Source organism: Crocodylus porosus, unplaced genomic scaffold (assembly GCF_001723895.1).
Source record: "Crocodylus porosus isolate Cpor-Errol unplaced genomic scaffold, CroPor_comp1, whole genome shotgun sequence".
Taxonomy (NCBI): domain Eukaryota; kingdom Metazoa; phylum Chordata; order Crocodylia; family Crocodylidae; genus Crocodylus; species Crocodylus porosus.
In genome coordinates, this window is record NW_017728886.1 from 194,116,323 (window position 1) to 194,122,172 (window position 5,850).

Consider the following 5,850-nt stretch of genomic DNA (forward strand, 5'->3'; position numbering starts at 1 on the left):
GAGTTCCCCAGCCTGTAGGTATGGTACTGGTTCTTCCTCCCCAGGTGCATCACCTTGCACTTGTCGGTGTTGAATCCCATCCTATTCTCGTCCGCCCACCCCTGTAACCTGTCTAGGTCCGATTGTAGGCTATTCCTCCCTTCTAACATGCCCACATCCCCATGTCCAGCCTGAAAAGGTCATGGAGGAGTTTGTGACCATTCGACCTTGGATCAGGGTTACCTTAATAGCAACCTAAGGAAAAAAGAACAAACCTATGGGGAGTACTCACATGAGTCTCTTTACAACTGTGTATTTTATGCAGACAACCCTGTGTGGCAGCACAAATCCCTGCAAGATGGTGAAAGCAAGTATTTAGGAAAAAAGAGGTATGGGGGGAGAGGGTGGCATTATAGGCTTGATTGTTCTGGCTCTCCTCAGCTTCCCAAGGATTGGTCTGGTCAGTAGCTACCCCCAGAATCTGTACACCACAAAAGGAGGCATATAGCCAGTTTTGCTGCTTCCTTCTCTAAGTGAATGGCACTGGTGAATTGTGACATGCTTGTTGCAGGACAGGCAGGCAATTAAATCATCCCTTTCTGGTTTCATTCCTTCCACGCCATTCTCATGGTCTTCAAAAATAATGTGTTATATAAAGCTAGGACTTGAAAAAAATTACCAGATATTTCAATCAATTGTGCAGATCATATATTGCTTTTTCTTTTTGGGGGAAGGGCAGGGGGGAGGGGGCTTTCAACAAAGTTCAGGAACAATATCCTGAGAAGTTTAGCTATTTCTTTTACCTCCACACTGGCTGTTCTTAAGTAAACCAGCTCCTTATTTACACGTCTCTTGAACAAATAAAGTTGAATGGCAAATTGTTTTAAGGCTGGATCATGGAACCTCAAATATAGATGAGAGTTTGTTATAGCCGAAAACCTATCCAAACTTTTTATAGGGAGTGGAGGGGACAAGATACAGAGCAGTTTAGTTGATATAAAGCATTTCATCCTTTCCCTTGGTGATGATTTAGCAGGTAAAGCAAACAAAAGGGTCAGAGGGCAATCTGGTATCACAACCTGTGACATTAAAAGAGGAAGGCTGTCAGACAACTGGGGTGAACCATAATCCAGGGTTATTTAGCAAAGAATACTCTGTCTGTTAAGGAAACAGAAAATGCTGTTTAAAGTACAAAAACAATCTAGATCAGAGGTTCCCAGGCTTTTGCTTATTGCATACCCCCTTCCAGATTTACCAGCTGTCTGCATACCCCCACCAGCATACATTTTATATTTTAACTCCTTAAATACCTATTATTATTATGAAAATTAAATCTGCTATTGCACAATGTCTCCTATGTAACCCCCAGAGGTGTCTTGCCTGCCCCAGGAGTACAGAGTCTGGAAACCCCTGATCTAGATCAAAATGTGGCTTTATGACACAACTGTGGCTAAATCATATATATCTTTTATTTAGTCAGTCTATAAAGGTACATATCTACCCTTCCTTCTAAATCATATTATAATGTGGTTTACTCTGGGACAGAGGATTTATTCAGCCTTCCTCACCACACCCTTGAATAGTCTTCAACACTTATTTAAAGTGAGTGCTGCCAGTGTGTGATTTCCAGTGCAGTAGTGCTTCACACTACTTTGCAGTTTTGAAAGGCTGCATGTGATGCAAGACAGTTAAAATCAAGAACTAATTAAACTATATTATAGTGAGATGCTATGCTTCAGACATTTTCCAAGGATTTTGCCTCGTTGCCAGCTTCAGGTCAGCTCCACCCATCATATCAATGACATTTGGAGCTTTAGATTCAGATCTCCAGGAAAATTGCTGTTGCCCATGTCACAGATTGAGAAATAGGAGGAACATTAAAGGTGGCACTGCCACAACTTCATCCTCTGTTTTTGGCTGTTGTGTGGGCTGGAAAAGACTGCAAGAGGCTGCTTGAGCAAATGGGAATGGAAAGCATGTTATTCTCTTGGTTTTTTTGGCTTTTTCCCTATGGCAGCATCAGGCCCCCATTGCAACCAGTCCACTCTGTAAAGCACACAAAAAGACACTTCCTTACTCTTTTGCTGCTTTTTAGTCTGGTTAGACACACAGTAGGGGGGGAAAAAGCATGTACAGATCAAAGTAAAAATGAAAATATCAGTCAATGTTTATTGCTTCAGGTTTCAATCTAGCAAGCTTAGACAAAACATCAATAAAGCTTTCCTCATGCTCCCAGCCTTATCTCAGAGAATTGTGTAGACACTATCTCGAGCAGTCTGTCAAGCATGTCCACTGAGGTGCCTGATGTGACAGTTCCTGTGTCTGCTGCTTAAAGTTTCACAGTATAATTTCCATAGTTCTAATGTCATTCTATTGCATTTTTGATAAATTCACTCATCTTCACAGACCAAATCCTAAAATTCCCATTGATTTAACTGAGAGCAGAATGTAGCCAAGACTGTAGGCTACTTTCTGCTTTTATTTAACATAAATAACTAACAGGATCTGTACCTAGCAGTCTTTTGTAAATATTTTTCAATCCTCTAATAAACCCACAGCACTATGCTTTCATACCAAATTATAACAGATTTAGAAGACACTTCCAGAGACAATTCTACTACATTTTCAACTAGACTGATGTTAAACTGGACAATTCTTCTGGTTCCCAACACTGCTTCCTTTCCAACTTTCCCAGCTTACAAGCTCCGATGTGATCTTGGGGGTAAACAAAATCTGAGATAACTGATCTTTGTCTGATGTACTGTGAGCTCATTCTCTCCCTCTTACTCTGTTCCTTAAGATTTCCTCCCCCCCAACCAGCCCCTGTTCCCCTGACATTCAGAACCCCAAATCAGGCTTCCTGTTTTGGAAGACCTCACACTTCCCACCAATATCAGCACATCACCCAAGCAAGCAGAAGACTATCTAGTCAGCCTACCTTTGAACCTCTTTTTGGGGTGAGGCTCCATGCAGTCCATTTTTCACTGTCCTACCCCAATACCAAATAGCAAGACTTATTGCATGGGCATTGTTACCCAGATTACAGGTAACCTTGTGGGCAGGCTTCTGATAAGAGGGAGAAACAAGTCAACAGTCCAACCTTTTAATTGTTTGCACCTTAAAACATAAAAACAAACATTTATCCCAATGTCTATCTGGCTACCTGCAACAGCACAACGTAGATTCTCACCTATACTGGCTGGGGAGACTCAAGAGGTAGAAAGAAGGTGGTGCACAGATTGGCAGTAGATCTTTTTGAATGTGCTCAGTTTTCCAAATTTCCCTCCAGCCTATGTCCAATATTTATAGATGACTAGTTTTAATATTCTAGTACATAATATCTGATTGGTTTTATTTAAATTTCTTTGTTTCACTAAAACTTTTGGAACTGGACTGAACCAGATCTCTTGTAGACTTGGAAGGCGTCAATTAGTTGGAATTTATATCCTTGGGAAAGAGGTAGGGTTCCTTATCTCCTTTCCTTCCCCATTGTGGAATGCTGTTCCTGTTTCTTATTCACCTTACTTTATGGTCTTCACTGACAAGGCTGTTTTTGTTTTTACAAATTATTTAAGCATTTTAACAAAAATATATTTATTATAGCAAAATAACATCTAATACATTTGGTTACATCAATCACTACTACTACTCTTTTTAAGATAAAGCTATGAGATAATGTGTATATGGGTTATTTAATATATGTTTTTACTTTTCAGGTCTTGTGCTTTGTATAATTGTGTTTGATGGCTTCCTTTACTTGCTGACCAAGTTAGTTGTCACATCTGCAAAGGTTCACACTGCAGTCACTCAGATATAGGCTTTAGGCCTTCTGCTTAGCAACACTTCTGTAGCTTAGCCTAGGCACCTTGAAAATGGCCAAAGCTGGCAACAGCGTGCAGAGAGAAAATTAGGAAGGCCAAGGCATAATTTGAGATATAGCTGGCAAGGAACATAAAAGACAATAAAAAGGAATTATTTATGAGGAAGACCAGAGATTCCACAGGTCCCTTGCAAAAGGCAATCTAGTCACAGATGATGCAGAGAGTTTGAAGTATTTAATGCCTTTTTTATTTCAGTTTTCACGAGTGGGGCAGCTACTAGCTAATGAGCTCAGTTCGCAGCAGCAATAGGGAAAGAGACAAACAGCCTAGAGTAATGGCAGATCAGATCAGGAATTACTTAGGGAAGCTACATGCTTACAAGGCAGCAGGCTAAACAGGATGTACTACTGGAGGAATTGGTGGAGGTAGAGCTCATGAAGGTCGGGTGAGGTCCTGGATACCTGGAAAAGGGCAATGTAGTGCCCATCTTTAAGAAGGGGAAAAAGGAAAATCCAGGGAACTAAAGACCAATCAGTCTGACCTCTATACCTGGAAAGATCATGGAGCAGGTCCTTAAAGAATCCATTGTGAAGCACCTAGAATAGAACAGGGTGATCAGGAACAGTCAGCATGGATTCACCAAGAGCAAGTCGTGCCTGACCAATCTGATTTCCTTCTATGACAAAGTGACAGGCTTGTGGATGAGGGGAAGAGCAACGGATATGGTATACTTTGATGTTGGCAAGATTTTTGACACTATCTTCTGTGACATCCTCATTAATAAGCTAAGATGAATGTACTGTAAGGTGGATACATAACTGGTGAGATATCATATTCAGCAAGTAGTCTTCAATGGCTCAGTGTCTGGTTGGGAGGAGGTAGGGGGTTCCCCAGGGGTCTGTCCTGGGTCTAGTATCATACAACATCTTCATTAATGATTTGGATGTTGCAATCAAATGCACACTCAACAAATTTGTGGATGACATCAAGTTGAGTGGAACTGTACACATTCCAAGAGCAGGGCTAGAATGACCTGGATAAACTGGAAAAAATGTTGGCAATCAACCAGATGAACAAGGACAAGAGCAAATTCCTATGCTTGGGATGGAATAACCACAGGCACAGATACAAATTGGGGAATGACTGGCTTGGCTGCAGTACTGCAGAGAAGGACCTGGGGTTTATGGTGGATCAAAAGCTAAATATGATCCAACAGTGTGCTCTTGTTGCAAAAAAACCTAATAGCATCCTGGGTTGTATTAACAGGAGCGTCACTTGCCAATCAAGATATGTGATTGTTCATCTTTATTTAGCACTAGGGAGGCCTCACTTGGAGTTCTATGTCCAGTTTTGGGCTGCACACTTCAAGAAAAATGCGGACAGTTTGAAAGAGTCCAGCACAAGGCAATAAAAATAATTAGGGGCCTAGAAGGCAAGTCTTATGAGGAAAGGCTGAAAGAACTAGGGCTATTTAATTTGGAGAAGAGAAGACTAAGGTGGAATTTGATAACAGACTTCAAATACCAGAAGGGTGATTACAGATATCATAGAGATGAACTTTTCTCTGTGGCTGTAGGGGACAGGATGAGGAACAACAGCCTCAAACTGCAGCAGGGGAAATTTAGGCTGAAAATTAGGAGGAATTTTGGGTACCTGTACATGTGCTGCATGTCTACTCTAATGAGTGCTAATTAGCACATGTGGGAGCAGACTCAATTAATCGAGTCTGCCAGAGCATGTTAATTAACATGTGCCAGCAGCCTCCATGTCACATCTATTCAGGATCCCCACAGTACAAATAGATGGCAGGAGTGCTTGAACTACAGCTCATCAAATGAGCTTAAGTTCAAGCACCCCACCAGCATTTTGAAGCACAGGACGCTGAATACACTGACACTGCAGGTGCTTTAATTAGAGCGGCTCTTGAAGCCACTCTAATTAAAGCTTCCTCTTCTCCACGTGTGTGAGGGCGCGCGCGCCAGGGGCGGCCGTGAACCCCCTAGCGCCGCCTACCGTCACTTTAGGGTGACGTAGCACCCTCAGAACCTCG

General features: G+C 41.8%; 2 protein-coding genes across 2 annotated transcripts in view; one reads left to right on the plus strand and one right to left on the minus strand.

Annotated features, from left to right (window-relative positions):
- The window catches only part of TRAPPC8 (trafficking protein particle complex 8), a 104,679-nt gene extending 101,489 nt beyond the window's left edge, over nt 1–3,190 (minus strand). The window contains exon 1 of the mRNA XM_019547487.1: nt 3,170–3,190. The gene's annotated coding sequence lies outside the window, so the exon portion shown is untranslated. The remainder of the gene's footprint in view (nt 1–3,169) is intronic.
- RNF125 (ring finger protein 125) overlaps nt 1–5,850 on the plus strand; it is a 23,384-nt gene that overhangs the window by 3,141 nt on the left and 14,393 nt on the right. The window lies entirely within an intron of this gene.